An 18,163-nucleotide genomic window follows, 5' to 3' on the forward strand; every position below is an offset into this window, starting at 1 on the left:
TATTTATCCTACCACCTCTATGTATGTGTGTGTGTGTGTGTGTGTGTGTGTGTGTGTGTGTGTGTGTGAAGGAGGAGAGGCCTTGCTTTACCATTGGGATTGGAATAACAATCAAGGGATTCCAGTCACACTCCCCGTACAATGAACAAGCAATTTTATGGGTAAAGACTCGTACATCTTGGCACACAGCCTTTGTCGGGGTGAAAGGAAAGCGCATACAAAAGTTTATTTAAATACAAATAGCATCTTAAAACGTACAAATGAAACAAAAGGTAATGGATTCAGCTGCCAAATGACTGTTTGCAGACAAAGCATCAGCGCGTAGTCACATGAAATGTCGTCCAGTTTCACACACAATGGGACAGTTCAGCCGTTAACGGTGTGTAACTGGTATCCTAGTGTCAGTGTCATGTACACAACACTGTAAAATCCATTAACAGCACAGAAGGTAATGGTGTCGACAGCCAGTGCTCCCTTGGTTCTCATTCCACGCTCCTTGCTAGAGGCCGTAGTTATGCCAGATATATAATCTCAAACTGTGTTCACCGGTGTGATTCCCAGATAAATATATATCTATACATCATGTATGAACAGAATGACAGCTACAGCGTCTCCACCACAGATGAAACAAGGGAACTCAATGACACAGGCGGAGAATTACATCTGAACTGGGGTGGGCTGCTTGTGGTGGGCGCAAAGACCACGGCTCTGCCCGGAGCTGCGCCCGAAGAGGAAGCACCGAGGGCGTTCTGACAGGACACGGAAGCAGGGTAGGCTAAGCTAACTGCTAGCCCATGCAGACCGGCAGCTCTGACAGTCATCCTGGCTGGCGTTCACTCTCTTGGACAGGGTTTTTTTTTTTTTTTTGTTTAGTTTGGATATATGTGTTCTTAGTTTTGATATATGTGTTCTTAGTTTGGATATATGTGTTCTTAGTTTTGGTATATGTGTTCTTAGTTTGGATATATGTGTTCTTAGTTTGGATATATGTGTTCTTAGTTTTGGTATATGTGTTCTTAGTTTGAATATATGTGTTCTTAGTTTGGATATATGTGTTCTTAGTTTGGATATATGTGTTCTTAGTTTGGTATATGTGTTCTTTGTTTTGGTATATGTGTTCTTAGTTTTGATATATGTGTTCTTAGTTTTGATATATGTGTTCTTAGTTTGGATATATGTGTGCTTAGTTTGGATATATGTGTTCTTAGTTGTGATACATGTGTTCTTAGTTTGGTATATGTGTTCTTAGTTTTGATACATGTGTTCTTAGTTTGGATATATGTGTTCTTAGTTTTGGTATATGTGTTCTTAGTTTGGATATATGTGTTCTTAGTTTGGATATATGTGTTCTTTGTTTTGGTATATGTGTTCTTAGTTTGGGTATATGTGTTCTTAGTTTGGATATATGTGTTCTTAGCTTGGTATATGTGTTCTTAGTTTGGGTATATGTGTTCTTAGTTTGGATATATGTGTTCTTAGTTTGGTATATGTGTTCTTAGTTTGGATATATGTGTTCTTAGTTTGGATATATGTGTTCTTAGTTTTGATATATGTGTTCTTAGTTTGGATATACACTACCGTTCAAAAGTTTGGGATCACCCAAACAATTTTGTGTTTTCCATGAAAAGTCACACTTATTCACCACCATATGTTGTGAAATGAATAGAAAATAGAGTCAAGACATTGACAAGGTTAGAAATAATGATTTGTATTTGAAATAAGATTTTTTTTACATCAAACTTTGCTTTCGTCAAAGAATCCTCCATTTGCAGCAATTACAGCATTGCAGACCTTTGGCATTCTAGCTGTTAATTTGTTGAGGTAATCTGGAGAAATTGCACCCCACGCTTCCAGAAGCAGCTCCCACAAGTTGGATTGGTTGGATGGGCACTTCTTTGAGCAGATTGAGTTTCTGGAGCATCACATTTGTGGGGTCAATTAAACGCTCAAAATGGCCAGAAAAAGAGAACTTTCATCTGAAACTCGACAGTCTATTGTTCTTAGAAATGAAGGCTATTCCATGCGAGAAATTGCTAAGAAATTGAAGATTTCCTACACCGGTGTGTACTACTCCCTTCAGAGGACAGCACAAACAGGCTCTAACCAGAGTAGAAAAAGAAGTGGGAGGCCGCGTTGCACAACTGAGCAAGAAGATAAGTACATTAGAGTCTCTAGTTTGAGAAACAGACGCCTCACAGGTCCCCAACTGGCATCTTCATTAAATAGTACCTGTTAGAGCCTGTTTGTGCTGTCCTCTGAAGGGAGTAGTACACACCGGTGTAGGAAATCTTCAATTTCTTAGCAATTTCTCGCATGGAATAGCCTTCATTTCTAAGAACAAGAATAGACTGTCGAGTTTCAGATGAAAGTTCTCTTTTTCTGGCCATTTTGAGCGTTTAATTGACCCCACAAATGTGATGCTCCAGAAACTCAATCTGCTCAAAGAAGTGCCCATCCAACCAATCCAACTTGTGGGAGCTGCTTCTGGAAGCGTGGGGTGCAATTTCTCCAGATTACCTCAACAAATTAACAGCTAGAATGCCAAAGGTCTGCAATGCTGTAATTGCTGCAAATGGAGGATTCTTTGACGAAAGCAAAGTTTGATGTAAAAAAAATCTTATTTCAAATACAAATCATTATTTCTAACCTTGTCAATGTCTTGACTCTATTTTCTATTCATTTCACAACATATGGTGGTGAATAAGTGTGACTTTTCATGGAAAACACGAAATTGTTTGGGTGATCCCAAACTTTTGAACGGTAGTGTATGTGTTCTTGTAGTTTTTTGATATGTGTTTTTGTCTTTGTGTTGCGCTGCTGTGGGCTGAGGGAAACAATAATGTGCTTCATTTCATGTACGCAAGTACATGAAGTGTTCCTAATTCCTGATTTCTGATTCCTGACGGGCACCAAAAAGAAACAAATGCATTTCTCTACACCTTTTAATAAGCTGCAGTGCTGCACGATGCTGCACACACTAACAAAGCAGCAAAAATGGATGCCTTGGCATAACACCATAACACATGACCAAACACAGCAAAATGTTTGTTGTTTTAGTCCGTAGAAAGAAAAAGCCAATTTTTATGCTAGTTTCCACATTACCATTCCTCCGAAACCCTCTTATCAGCTGGTGTCTGTAAGGGGGAAAGGGTGGTGAATTTATCGATGGTATCATAATCAGCTAACCCGGTCTGTGAACGAACTACTTCTGTCAACAGTGAATGTGCCGCCATCTGAAATGCAGTGCAGCCAGTAGACGATGGCCAACAGGCAATTGTAAATGGTGACCTTTTTGTTGTTATTTGGGTCTGAATGTGTATGAATTATGCATGTATTGATGACAAATGGTTTGGTGGTCCATTCTGGTTAATGGGTGACTCGTATTACAATAGGATTTTTAACATGTAGTGTACCAACCAACTACACACATTTGTGTTGTGCAGACATGTTGAATTGACCGTGTTTGGAGGCAAGAGATGTAATTTCATTCAGCCCTTGGTATATAGTTATTAAATAATCCTAAATGTGTACCTAAATCATGACAATACATCACCGCTCCGGTAACTAGTGGCATTTGCCTTACCAATGGAATGACGTCACAGTGTGGCACTGTTAAGCACCGGTTGTAAATAAGTGAATACAAGTACACTTTCTGATAGCGTGTACTGGTACAGTAATACTCGGATATGTTGGGTTTGGCTACTTGTCAGCTAGTTGGTTAAACACTGGCGCATTGCATATAGGGACAGATGTGCAGTACAGGAGCATGAAAATCATAAGTTTTGAATGTTTTAGAATTTATTTTTCCCCCTTTTTCTCCCCAATTGTATCCAGCAAATTACCCCACTCTTCCCGAGCTGTCCCGGTGGCGGCTGCAGCCCTTCTGCCGATCCGGGGAGGGCTGCAGACTCCTCCATATATTGGAGGAGGCATGTGGACCATAGTGGAGGAGGCATGTGGACCACAGGAGAATGGCTAGTGCAGCGACCAGGACACATACCCACGTCCGGCTTCCCATCCGCAGAAACGGCCACCAGTTGTGTCTGTAGGAATGCCCGACCAAGCCGGAGGTAAGACGCGGACTTGAACCGTCGATCCCCGTGTTGGCAGGCAACGGAATAGACTGCTACGCTACCCGGACGCCCTGTTTTGAATTATTGACAGCGGATTTACAAGTATTGTGCAATGTCTGTCTTTTGTACGAAATAAGCTTTATTCAAGGTTTGATGATTTTAACCTCCCCCAAAAAAAACAAAACTCAGCATCCGTAATGGTCTAACAACATGTCAGGACATCTTTATAGTGATGACAGTTAACGCCATCAAGGCAGATAACGGCAAGGGTCCGCGGTGGTGTAGCGGTCTAAGCATCGGCTTTGTGTCCATGCAGTTGCCCCCTGGGGACCGGGGTTCGCGCCCCGGTCTCGTCAGATCCAACTATGGCCGGACTCGATGAAGCAGTAATAATTGGCAAAGCTGTCTTCGGGAGGGGGTGGAATCGGCTTGTGTTCGTCACGTAAATGCGTCTCTGTGTGTGTCGGAAAACGCAGTGATTCGGCCTGGAGTCGCCTCGAGGCGTCTCCTTGGAGACTGGCGGCCGGAGAGATGCAGTGGGCGAGCGCATGCGGGATGGGGGTGGGTGTTTGAACTAAATTAGGGATCGATTGGCCACTAAATTGGGAGAAAATCAGAAATGAATTTTAAAAAAAAACGACAGATAAAGGCACATGTGTATTATTTGCCTGCACGCGCCCTTGTACCAGCAGATTACTGTGCAGTGGTTTGACTTCAGCCAAAGCTTGCGATAGTTTAATTACTCTGCTTGAGCAGCGGACAGTTTTGCTGTGCAAATCCAAAATGATGTCTGACAGAGTTAGGCGACAATCTATTTCTAATTGAAGAGATTGCAATTATGTAACAAGGACAGTACTTTAATGAGGTTAAGATCCTCTCTTAAGCCCCACGCTCCCCTCCACTGTGACATGCTATCTAAATGGGCAGTGCAGACAGGGACCAAGAGTACAACGAAACGTTCTCAGGCTCAGCAAGCGCCATTATGCCATATTAAGAGAGATTAAGGCCACCGTTTGCACAGTTGGAGCCGAGGGGATGCTCATATAACCTGGTATTCATATCTGACGGCTGATTTACCGATTTCAGTTTTAGCGAGAGGGGGATTTTGTCAAATCAGGCTGGTTTCGCCTCCTTTTTTGCCCCCACCCCCCACCCCCACCACCAGCCCTCCCATCCATCCCTCCTCTGATTGGCCCTTTGATCTTCCCAGATGTTGCCCAGAAATAGCTGGACAAGTTATCTGGTTTGCGAGGATGCTGAATGGCACGAGAGTGCTGCGCATGTCTAATCTGCTCGCTCCGAATCTCTTCCTGCTCGATTCCCCGTTTCTCTCATCCCTCCCGCTCGTCCCCTCTCATCCTCGCCCTCTCTTTTCCAGTATTCTCTCTGATTGCACCATGGCGGTGCTGTGGTTGCAAGATATTCGGTGAATTATTCAGAGGCGTGGAGCTGAAGAGGAAGTTAGTTAGCCAGACCGGGTCTCTCCCTACATTCCTCCCAGGACAGCCTTCCTCCCTTGCATACCCTCCGTCCTGTGTTTACCGCCGGCACACTGATGCTCACTCACATCGCACACAGATCTCTTGTGCACACGTACACACGTGTGCACACATGCACATTTGCTGTTGCACATGTCCACACACGTGAACGAGCAGATGACATGTATGCATTCACACATAAATCTGTGCAACTTGAGTCATATGCACGCACATGACGCACACAACATTCATGGTGTCAGATAAACTTATTACATTAACAAGAGCATGATGGAGCGCGCACCATGGCGTTTCCTGTAAGAAACACTACATTAACACGTCACCAGGGTGGTTGTTATCCAGCGGAGGGATAGACAGTATATGTAAACAGCAATTTTTTTTTAAATAGGAAATTAGGGCGTCCAGGTGGTGTGGCGGTCTATTCCGTTGTCTACCAACACGGGCATCGCCAGCTCGAATCCCTGTGTTGCATCCGACTTGTTCGGGCGTCTCTACAGACACAATTGGCCGTGTTTGCGGGTGGGAAGCCGGATGGGGGTATGTGTCCTGGTCGTTGCAGGAGCGCCTCCTCTGGTCCATCAGGGCGCCTGTTCAGGGAGGGAACTCGGGGAATAGCGTGATCCTCTCACGCGCTACATCCCCCTGGCGAAATTCCTCACTGTCAGGTGAAAAGAAGCGGCTGGCGACTCCATATTTATCAGGGGAGGCCAAGGCCCGGCGACCAGACGTTCGCCAGCGAGCTCCCTTCCTAGGTCTGGCTCCAGGAGGGGGCCCCAGTTTCCCTTTCCGGGCGAGGTGCTGTAACTCTGCTGGTGTAATTTCATTGGGTTTCTTGGGAGTACACTCTTGTAACCAAGCTATTTTCTCGCCCGGTGTGGGATTCGATCCGGAGTTCACTGCACCATAAGGCGACGTCGCTAACCGCTGGACTAAAGGGGCCAAACCCTAGCACGTCGGCCAGGGAGTGTCTTGTATAGTCTACAGTAGTCACCTTCTCCCGGAAGAGCGCCCTCGCGCTTTGTTATTCCCGCGCTCCGAAGAGATTTATAAGGATCTGCACACTTCCGGATCCCACCGCTACCACCAATATAACCGAGCTATTTCCTCCCCCGTGCGGGATTGGTTCCATGTTTAACTGCACCACAAGGCGACGGCGCTAACCGCTCGACTGAAGGGGTCGGCCGATCAGCTGCTGAGTCTTTTGTAGTTTACACTCCCATAGACTCCCAATTTAGAGGAAACTCGAGTTTCCTCTCAGAAACATTAACACGTCACCAGGGCGGTTGTTATTCAGAGACTGTATATGTAAGCAGCAAATACATTTTTTTATAGTAAACTTATTAAAAAAAACAACAACTGTTGTGGTTGTGTTGTGCAAGCATGCTCATTCATGTATGCCTATTTAAATAAGCCTGCAGTGGCATTAAACAGCCTTGGCTGTTGCCTCCTAGCTGTTTTTCACCGTTGTGCGCTCGTTACGTTTCATACCGGGTGGCACCAGTTTTGCAGGTTTACTGTCAGACTAGCGGTGAGTCGGGACTAACTTTAACGCGAGCACGTGGTTAAAGTTGTGGTTAGGGCAGCGGTGCATCTAGCCTCCTTTCAGCGCTAGTTGCGAAGAGCCAAGGGAGAAGACTTTAACTGGGGTTACGTTCAGGTCAGATGGTTTGAAATATGATACTTGGGAGAAAAAAAAGAAAACATCTCAATATTACTCCAACTTTGACCATTTGTAGCCAGAGGCTGCTGTTGCTTTCCACATCTGTGCTTCATCTTGTGTGAAAGTGTTGCCCTGGACATTCGCATTTCTTTTGAAGTAAACGTTCAGCAACACCAAAGGGAAAAACCATATTTTCATACTTTTATAGAAGTTTGACCACACAGCTTGGTCAAATTTAATTTCTTTTTTTTTCTCCCCAATTGTACCCCTTCCAATTATAGAAGTTTGACCACACAGCTTGGTCAAATTTAATTTTATTTTTTTTCTCCCCAATTGTACCCCTTCCAATTACCCCCCTCCCCCCTTTTCCGAGCCGTCCCGGTCGCTGCTCCACCCCGTCTGCCGATCCAGGGGAGGGCTGCAGACTACCACATGTCTCCTCCGATACGTGCGGGGTCGTCAGCCGCTTCTTTGCAACTGGCAGTGAGAAGTTTCACCAGGGGGACGTGGCACGTGGAAGGATCACGCTATTCCCCCCCAGTTCCCCAGACCGTCCAGAGGAGGCGCTGGCACAGCGACCGGGACACATACCCACATCCGGCTTCCCACCCGCAGACACGGCCAATTGTGTCTGTAGGGACGCCCGAACAAGCCGGAGGTAACGCGGGGATTCGAACCGGCGATCCCCGTGTTGGTAGGCAACGGAATAGACCACTGCGCCACCCGGGTGTTCCTTTCTTTCTTGACCAACGATGTGAAATTGACACCGATTTCTATCTGGCACGATAAAGGCTTACACGCAGTGTTTTCTAACAGCTTCAGATCAAAAATAAAAGGAAAAATGAAGGACAGTATTTTTTTTTCCCCAGGTCCTTTATTCCCCTTGCAAAACCTCCATTCCGCGGTGATGGTGAGCGCCGTCAATCAACAGTCCCTACATGTCAGTCAAAAGCTGAGGTGTGTCGTTATTTTAGGCCGCCTCTTACACTGTGATTTGTCCTCCCGAGGAATACATAAATATATGTACACTTTCACTCCATGAAAGAAATGTGTTGTTTACATTTCACCGACAGACGACTGCCAGATGTAAAAACCTCCACCTGAGAAGCAGTCGCAGAAGGAGGGAGGAGAGAGAGATGGAAAAAGAACAAAAAAAGGAGGAGGAGGAGGCTAACTTACTGTGAGGTTAAATTGGTGTTTTACTTGACAGCCTGCGTTCAAACAGCAGGGCTCAGCACACACACACACACACACACACACACACACACACACACAAGCACTCTCCGAGCGTCTGAATATGTATATATATATATATATATATATATATATATATATATATATATATATATGACAACACATAAACCAGCATCAGCTGAAAAACATGCTAAACATCCTTTTCTCCCTTGGCCAGCCGGGGTGGGGGGGTCTGGGGGGGTAGAGGGAAGTGTTTTAAAGCTGCTCTTTAGCTGGAATGGCACAGCTGATTACACTGACAGTGGAAGGGGAGGGAGGAGAGCTAAGTCCAGCAGCCGTCTGAAGGCCCAGCTCGCCACTGATGTATAGGAGGGAGTAAGTTAACTTCCCCGAGCATGTTTCCCTCTCTTACTTTCTTCTTCCCCTCTTCCGCCCTCCCTCCGTTTTCTCTGTGTGTGTGTGTGTGTGTGTGTGTGTGTGTGTGTGTGTGTGTGTGTGTGTGTACACCCATGTGTGTTGAGTCAGGCTGCAGGCTGTTTCCTCTACGACATTACAAATGAGCTCTAGTGCTTGGCCCAAAAGCTCCCTTTTAATCTTTTGCCCTAAGAAGGATGACAACATTTATAAGTAGACAGAGTTGGACAGGGTAGAAAAAAAAAAAAAATCTCCTCCCTATTGACGCTGCTGAGTTTTACTCAGCCCCTGCGGCTAGAACACACACACGCACGCACGCACACACACACACACACACACACGCATGCGCGCGCGCGCGCACGCACGCACGCACACACACACACACACACACACACACACACACACACACACACACACACACACACACACACACACACACACACACACACACACACACAGACTGAGAAATATGTCTCTCTGCAGACCCAAGCCCTATAGTTGGAGCAGATGAAGAGTGGGTTCTCCTCTCTGCCGTCGATTTCACTCCATCGTTTCCTTTATTTGTCTTCCAGGCCGGGGCTCTTTCATTTCCTGGCGGGTCCGTCTCTTTATAAAACATGAAAGATGTTTTCTTTAGCCCTCGCAGATAATGTGAAGATGCCATCTATTGCGGATGGGGTGACAGGACTGGGGCGGTGTGTGTGGGGGAAGCAGGGGGGGTTTGTTTGAGGTTTGACGGGGGATACTAGCAAATCTCCCCGGGGTGCCAGAGAGAGTAAACTGGGACTTGGAGGGGGGGCGGGTACGGCCCGGAGACGGATTTGACTCCTCTGCCGGGAAGGTTGCATCAACTCGTCCCAAAGTCAGGGAGCTCCTCTGGCGTCCGTCTTAAGATCCTGTCTGTTGTCTCCCTCGGAATATGCTTGGCTCGTACGGCGCAACGTTGCCCACTAGGAAGGAGGGTGGCGAGGGGAAATCAGCGCTTTAATCAGAATAATAAATCCGCTGCCTGTAGCTCGCTATCGCCCTCCACATCTCACGCAATACCTTTGGTAGGGCCACAAGAAATGTTCTGCGGAGATTAAAGAAGAGACGACGTCGCATACACCACGTCCCCGCCGAGATAGTGCTGCCTCCCCCAACAGAGGCAATGCCAGAGTGCTTGAATCCGAATATATATATATATATATAAAGACTCTCATGTTTCTCATCCAGCGAGGCCATCTTTAACGACGCAGCCCCCCCCCCCCATACCAGGAAACCTTACAAATATGTGGATATGATTTCAGACTTAAGAACAATCCACCACCCATTAGCAACAGCCAGCAACAACAACAACAAAAGCGCAGCAGAAGGCGAAACATCACCTGGTATAATCCTCCTACCGTGTGGCCTCTAATATTGGAAAACAGTTTTTCAAGCTTTTGGATGAGTGCTTTACCCCAGACCACCAATTGAGGAAAATTTTCAGCAGAAACACTGTCAACATGAGCTCCAGCTGCATGCCAAATGTCCAGCAGGTTATTTCCTCCCACAACACAAGCGTCATGGCCAAGGCACAGACCCCCTCACCACAACCAAGCACCTCCAACTGCAACTGCCGCGTTAAGGCATCGTGTCCTCTAGAAGGAAAATGCTATATAGAGGGAGTCATCTACCAGGCATCAGTAACAAGAGAAGACAACTGCAATGTGGACGCTTACGTGGGATTAACAGAGGGCCCTTTTAAAATTAGGTTTAAGGCCAATATGAGTAGCTTCAGAAATGAGCATGCGAAAATGCAACAGCCTTTTTTTTAATATGCTATTTTAAATGTTTTTTTAAAATATTTTTTTAAACTACTTGTCCTCACAACTGTGCCCCAGCACCACCCCAATATATACTTCACATAAGTTACATTGTTATATTTCTAATGTACGCCATTTCAACAGTGCCCTGGCCCCTAAATGCTTTTCAAAACAAACCCCAGTCCCATTGGTTATAATGTTTTCTACCCCTCCATTGGTTGGTGTACATCATAAGTACCTACCCCATTGGTTATTATATTTTAATGTTTCCTCCATCTGACTGGTCGCTGTTCAACCGAAATTAGGGGCGTGACGCTGGGCAACGTAACTGTATGACTCTTTGTGAAAAAAACCATTGGCAGCTGATGAGTGCGAGACGCACGAAACAGGCCTGTACTGCTATGCATTAAAATATTTTTTCCTGCATCCGTGTTGATATATATATATATATAATATATATATATATATATATATATATATTCCATCCCTTATCCAAACTGCTTATCATGCTCAGATAAGAGATACCCGAGAACCTGTCGCAGGAATGCTGGAGCCTACCCAGCAGTCATTAGGTGGCAGACAGGGAGAAAACTGGACAGGTCGCCAGGCCATCACACAGGGCCCACACACACACACACACACACACACACACACACACACACACACACACACACACACACACACACCCCTAGGGACAATTTAGTATGGCCAATTCACCTGACCTACATGTCTTTGGACTGTGGGAGGAAACTGGAGTCCCCGGAGGAAACCCACACAGACACGGGGAGAACATGTAAACTCCACACAGAGGACGACCCAGGATGACTCACCAAGGTTGGACTACTCTGGGGCTCGAACCCAGGACCTTCTTGTTGTGAGGTGACTATGCTAATGCTAACCACTGTGTCACTGTGCCGCCTATCCCTCCCTCTCTCTCTCTCTCTCTCTCTCTCTCTCTCTCTCTCTCTCTCTCTCTCTCTCTCTCTCTCTCTCTCTCTCTCTCTCTCTCTCTCTCTCTCTCTCTCTCTCTATATATATATATATAATTTTGTGCCATTTTAGTATTTTTGGATTATTTTGCTCCTTCTTTGTTGAGCACTTTCTCTACCAGTGATAGGCTCCAGCATCCCTGCGACCCTGAGAGCTGGATAAGCGGTTGGGGTAATGGATGGATGGATAACCACTGTTACCATGTCCAGTACAGTATATAGTTATATTTATGTCTCTTGACAAAGTATACATTTGATAAAGCGAGGTTGTGGAGATTTGGTGTCAGAGCTCGTCTCTGAAAGCTCTTTTCACCCCAGTCATTCCAGTCACCCTCCGCTGCACGCTGCACAAACAAGGCGGAAATATCATAAATAAATCAAACTGTTATTTCATAAGTGTGAATTAATACAACAGATTAAATATTGTGCTCATTAGCACCCCAACCTTGCAGCTTTACTTTGAAATTACTTCAAACATATAAGTCATGCAGAATTAATTTGGCATATTGCTCTCCGAATAAGCATAATTGAGTTGTTATATGGCATTGCAGCACGAGCCATAAAAAGGGCACCGGGACACTTAGCAACTCAATAATTCCCTTTAAAATGCAAATAACGCAAGTTTTAGCAGTTGAGGGCTCCGCGCCAAAACATATTTTGCTTTTTTGTTATTTGTTTTTTTTTCCCGTTTGGCTCCATGTGGAAAGGTTTTCAAAGTCCACTTCACCGTTAGTATTTTCATATGATTAATAACTCATAACTGTGGAAAACACAATAATATCCCAACAATAGAGTGGTGTGGTAGTCATTGAGTGGCTTGATGTGCCTTTAAATGCTTTGGGTTTTTTGGATGTGTACCATATCTTATGAATTATTAACGTACGTTGTGTTTGCCCCGCCTGAATGATTTATAGTAAAACATTTGCATTGGAGCAGTGACGGCGTCTCACAAAAGTCGAATCAGCTCTTCTTACTCTTTCTTCAAAGAGGAAGAAGAAGAAGAAGAAGAAGAAAAAGGACATTTCTGGTCCGCTCTACTAAAAGCAGAGTCTGTTGTGCGTTGCCAGTGTAAGATTGCCTCTTGTCTTTCACTTAAGTGACAGCACGCTAATCCCAACTCGAGATTTATTTTTTTTATTTTCCAGTTTCCACAAAAAAAATCTTCATACTGCTATGTTTGTGTCAGCTTCTGTGTGTGTGTGTGTGTGTGTGAGAGAGAGAGAGAGAGAGAGAGAGAGAGAGAGAGAGAGAGAGAGAGAGGGGGGGGGGAGAGAAACAGGGAAGGGAGAGAGAGAGGAAGAGAGAGAGCGAGAGAGAGAGAGGGAGAGAGAGTGACAGAGAGAAGGGGGGAGAGAGAGAAAGAGGGGGAGGGAGAGAGAGAAACGGGGGAGGGAGAGAGAGATGAAGAGAGAGAGAAAAATAGAGGGGGAAGAGGGGAGAGAGGGGGAGAGAGAGGGGGAGAGGAGAGAGAGAGGAAGAGGGAGAGGGAGAGAGAAAGAGAGAGAGAGGGGGGGAGAGATAAAGGAGAGAGAGAGGGAGAAAGAGAGAGCGAGAGAGAGCAAGAAGGGTGAGGGAGAGAGAGGAGAGAGAAAGAGAGAGAGAGAGGGGAGAGGGGAGAGAAGGCGAGAGAGAGAAAGAGTGAGCGAGAGAGAGAGAGAGGAGAGAGTGAGGGGGGAGGGGAGGGAGAGGGGAGAGAGAGGAAGCGAGAGCGAGAGAGAGAGAGAGAGAGAGAGAGAGAGTGAGGGGGAGGGGAGAGAGAGGGGGGAGAGAGAGAGAGAGCGAGGGGGGAGGGGGAGGGAGAGGGGAGAGAGAGGAAGTGAGAGCGAGAGAGAGAGAGAGAGAGAGAGAGAGAGAGAGAGAGTGAGGGGGGAGGGGAGAGAGAGGGGGAGAGAGGAGAGAGAGCAAGAGAGTGCAAGAGGGGGAGAGAGAGAGCGAGGGGGAGGGGAAGAGAGAGGAAGAGAGAGCGAGAGAGAGCAAGAGGGGGAGGGAGAGAGAGAGAAAGAGAGAGCAAGAGAGAGACAGAGGGGAGAGGGGAGAGAGAGAGGAAAGAGCGAGCGAGAGAGAGAGAGAGCGAGGGGGAGGGGAGAGAGAGGGGGAGAGGGGAGAGAGAGCAAGAGAGAAAGAGCGAGGGGGAGGGGAGAGAGAGGGGGGAGAGGGGAGAGAGAGGAAGCGAGAGAGAGCAAGAGGGGGGAGGAGGAGAGAGAGAGGGAGAGAGCGAGAGGGGGGGGGTAACAAAGAGAAAGCGAGAGTGAAGGAGACACACTGTAGAGGCGGCCAAATGCTGTGTTGTTACATGGTAGCATCAAACTGGGTACTGATGAAAGCAGTAATGGAGACGACTGCCCGGGCTCCACTGCTCTCTGCTGTTGCCTTGCTCGCTGCATATGCTGCCAAAGCGTGCACACCACTGCATCTGGCCAGGACACGCGCAAACACACACGAAGCCTCTGAGAGAAGATGCGGCTGGCCTTCAGGGTGCACTCCTCCAGATCACACTAACACGCTCGGAAACGCTATGTGTGTCTGTGTGCGTGTTTGTGTGTGTGTGTGTGCGTGTGTGCGGTATGGGCTGAGTGTTGTGGTTGCTCCACATACCTCGAGCCGCAAACAGATGTGCAAAATGCTCTTGGCATCTCCTGCTGTTCCGTATTGTCTCTAACTTCTCTCAACATGCTCTCCTCCAGTCCTCCCGCTCGCTCTCACGGTCCCCCCCCCATCGCTTTCTCTCTATCTCTATATACTTCTCCCTCCCTCCCCTCCCCCTCATCCCACCTTGCTGCCCTCTTTACAAACATTTCTCTTCCCCTCTTGCATCGGTCTCTGTCTTCCGCCCTCTTCCCTCTCCTCCTCCTCCTCCTCCCCCTCCTCCTTCCTCTCTTTGACATAGTGGAAAGAAGAACTCGTGCTTATCTTCCACCAATCCTCTGTGCCCCTGGGGGCTTGTTATGGTGTGGCGCACGCCATTGAGAGATAACGACTGGGCTAATGAATTTCTAAACTAATCTATATTTGTACACAGTTCACAGGGGGCCAAGCAGGCAAGGAAGTGAGCAAGCGAGAGAGAGAGAGAGAGAGAGAGAGAGAGAGAGAGAGAGAGAGAGAGAGAGAGAGAGAGAGAGAGAGAGAGAGAGAGAGAGAGAGAGAGAGAGAGAGAGAGAGAGAACACAGCCAAACTGACAATACTGTAGGCAAGTGGAAGGGCGGGGGGGGGTGGCTATGCAGGGAAAGAAACAGGCCCATAATAAACATGGAATAAGTGGACACACAAACTGACGGTGACATTATAGCTAAAAAAAGTGGTTGGCAAGCATTGCAGAGATCAAGTTATCCGACTGACAGCCACGCAAGTCCGGACGGAAGGACTTGGTAGATGCAGATAAGCTGACAGGCGAGCGGCCACACCGCTACAGCGACTCTTGAAGTTTGGGCAGATCCAATACAAAACTGGACGCTCGGTTGGATCTCCGCTAGACTGCAACAAGAGCCCATTCAAGAGCAAGCTCGCTTTCAGCCTCGCAGAGAGACAGCTAATCAGGCGAGCTAAGAACCGGCAGGAAGTCAGATACACAATCCAATAGGCTAGTGATAAACAGGACAGACCCACAGACTGTCAAAGACCAGCGAACTGACAGGTTGGCTAACACACCCATTAAGCAATTTAATCTTGATTAAACATTTTGAGGAAAAAATGTTGAAATAGTATGCACCATCAGTGCTAAACAAGGCTCAAATTCGTTGAAAAGTGAAAGTCTATTATTGTCTACAATTGGATGCCTTGATGCTTGCTGAATAATCCAGGTAAGGGAATCCAGAAGAGTGAATCAGTTCATCTGGACACGACGTTATTGAGAGAAACGTTTCATCACTCATCTAAGCGGCCTCTTCAGTCTCAACTGCCTGCAGGTATCCCCACCCTTATAAACAATACAGTGGCATAACGACCGAAACCATTGATCGGTTTCCTATGCAATTTACCGTGACCATTAACTAGAGTTACAATGGCCATGTTTACTATTCACAGAGGGTTGGGGAATAGTTGCAGTCACGCACTGTAAGATGCTTTCATCACTCCCATAACAAGTTTCTCTCCGCTAGACGTTGTGTCCGGATGAACTGACTCAACATCCTGGGATTATACAACTCAAATTTTTCCATAGCATTAAATGTGCTGTAGGCCTAAAAATAAAATTGGACTTTAAAATGACATGGCAACTGAGTATTTGTATTGTCATTATCATTGGGTGGTGTAGTAATGGTATCCTTCCAATCAGAACGCATTGCCAAAATCAAGTATCGTCCAATCAGAGCAAACAGAATTAGACAACTGTATAATGATCATTCTGATTGAAGGACAGAGAGCAGGAGAGAGAGAGAGAGAGAGAGAGAGAGAGAGAGAGAGAGAGAGAGAGGGGGGGGGGAGAGAGGGAGGGAGGGGGAGAGAGATTTTCTGTAGTGGAACAATGCATTACAGATGGGCTGAGGGGTAATAAAGATGGAGGGTTTCCTTGCATCTCATACACTTTCTCCATAACTGCAAAGTTTTAACAGTGCTGTACCTCTTCTCAACCATACAGCTGCACTGAATCGATTCTCACAGCTAGGAAACACAAATGTGGCCTGTATGAGTTTTTTTTTTTTACTGTACAGTTATGGAACAAAGCCGTATTTTACGGGACAGTTACCAGCCCTAGCCACGACCAATACAAAAGCAATTAAAAGTACTACACCATGACATATGCACTTGTGTTGTGTATTTTAGACAGTTGAAGTTTGGCTAATTCATAATCACGTTGTACTTAAACAGCTTGGTCTGAAAGTGGGCTAGATTTAGCCGCATATATCCTGAGCTACCCAGACAAGGCTTGTTAGGAGAAAGATGGACAGGTACAAAGAAACTATTCTGCAGCAGTCTCTCTGTCTGGCAGTTTGAACAGATGGAAAGTGAGACAGAAAGACAAGCAGAGGGCAAGGCAGATGAGGGGTGAGTTCGGTACCTGTTTGAGAAGAAAGCTCCTTGGCTCTCCCTCCTGGTGATGTCACTGGAGTCTGTTCACCGCCAACACTCCAGCTGGAAGAGGCCAGAGAAGGTCCTGGTTCATGCAGATGTTGTTTACTTTGATGTGAGGTCTGCGTCCACTGAGACCCCCACTCCCAACTAGTAGTGCTCGGGAGATGCCATGGGGACCTTGTACTCGTCACTCTTGTTGTTACTACAGTACAATACAAACACCTATTTAGGCGTGACTCCATTATTCGCTCAAGAGTTTCTCATGCATAAAGCATTCACCTCTTAGAAATGTCCTGAATATATAAAAACAGGGCCTTCCCTCTTAAAGGGATCATGATCGGCGATCACTCGACCCGAGTATGGGTCCTCAGGTCGGTGTAGAGGCTGATCTTGGAGCTGCATAATGGGAGGACGCCTGTGTGACAGCTTTTTACATGGCAATGCTGATTCACCTGCAGCCACACAGTCCTTGGCAGGGGCTGGCCAGAGTCAGATGGCATGGAGAACCAAGATGGCTGGGAACCACCCTCTGTTGCAGCCTTCATCCACCTTCACTGCCGTTGTGACCTGGAGACATCTTCCGCCAGTTCCACCATTCAGGTCTTTATTGGATCGTACTTCGTCTGGAACCTCTTCCTTGACCTACCCACCTTGGCTGACCCTACCAGGAGCATAGCTCCGGACGGCATAGCTCTTGGGATCATTGATAAATGCAAGCTTCTCCACCATTGCAAGGTCGCGATCCAGGTCGCGATCCAGGAGAAGTCTTAAAGGGATATTTAACCGCTCATAATGTGCCCGTCCAGGAAGTACTGATGGTCTATTAAAACTTAAACCGATGTAACTTGTATTTACCGAGAAAATTTTATTTTCCTGTTCAGAATGATAGTCCTGAAATTATATGTACCAGCAAGTGCTGTGTAAGAACTCAACCATCATGACAAGCCGCTACAGACATGCTGCTTCTAATATGCCCACACTCACTCACTCTTTCTCTCGCTCTCTCGTCTCTGTGGTCTCTTACTTTTTTACTCTCAAAATATGTGACGTTATTTGACATGTTTTCCTTAGGCAGTTCTAACAGAGAACGAGTTAGTCTATGTACATGGAGTAAGTTTGGTCAAGCAAATCACCATCATCTATTCCAATGTGTGGCGCTCTAGTTACTGAGCCTCATGTTGTTTTTCAGTTCAGTCTTCCTTTAAAAAAATGAGATAAACCAGCATAAAAATATCTACCGTAAGCCCTTGGCATCAGAATCCCTTTCTTTAACAATGTAAGGGTACATTTGTATTGGTTATCTGCAGTACAACACACAGTAGTGCAGCAATCCATAATCCAGTAAGACAGCACAGTGAGTGCTTGAAGGACATCAAATAATTCAAGGACAGCCCATCATTGAACAATAAACGGCACTGAATGTGATAAAATCAATATACAAGTTATATACAGTGGTTGTCAGGTAAGGGTGGTGAGTACAGTGTCGTGAGTGTGGTATATATATGTATTGCACATGGAGGATTGCACTGTATTCACATGTTA

The sequence above is a fragment of the Lampris incognitus genome, chromosome 1 (genome assembly GCF_029633865.1).
Source record: "Lampris incognitus isolate fLamInc1 chromosome 1, fLamInc1.hap2, whole genome shotgun sequence".
In the NCBI taxonomy this organism is placed as follows: Eukaryota; Metazoa; Chordata; class Actinopteri; order Lampriformes; family Lampridae; genus Lampris; species Lampris incognitus.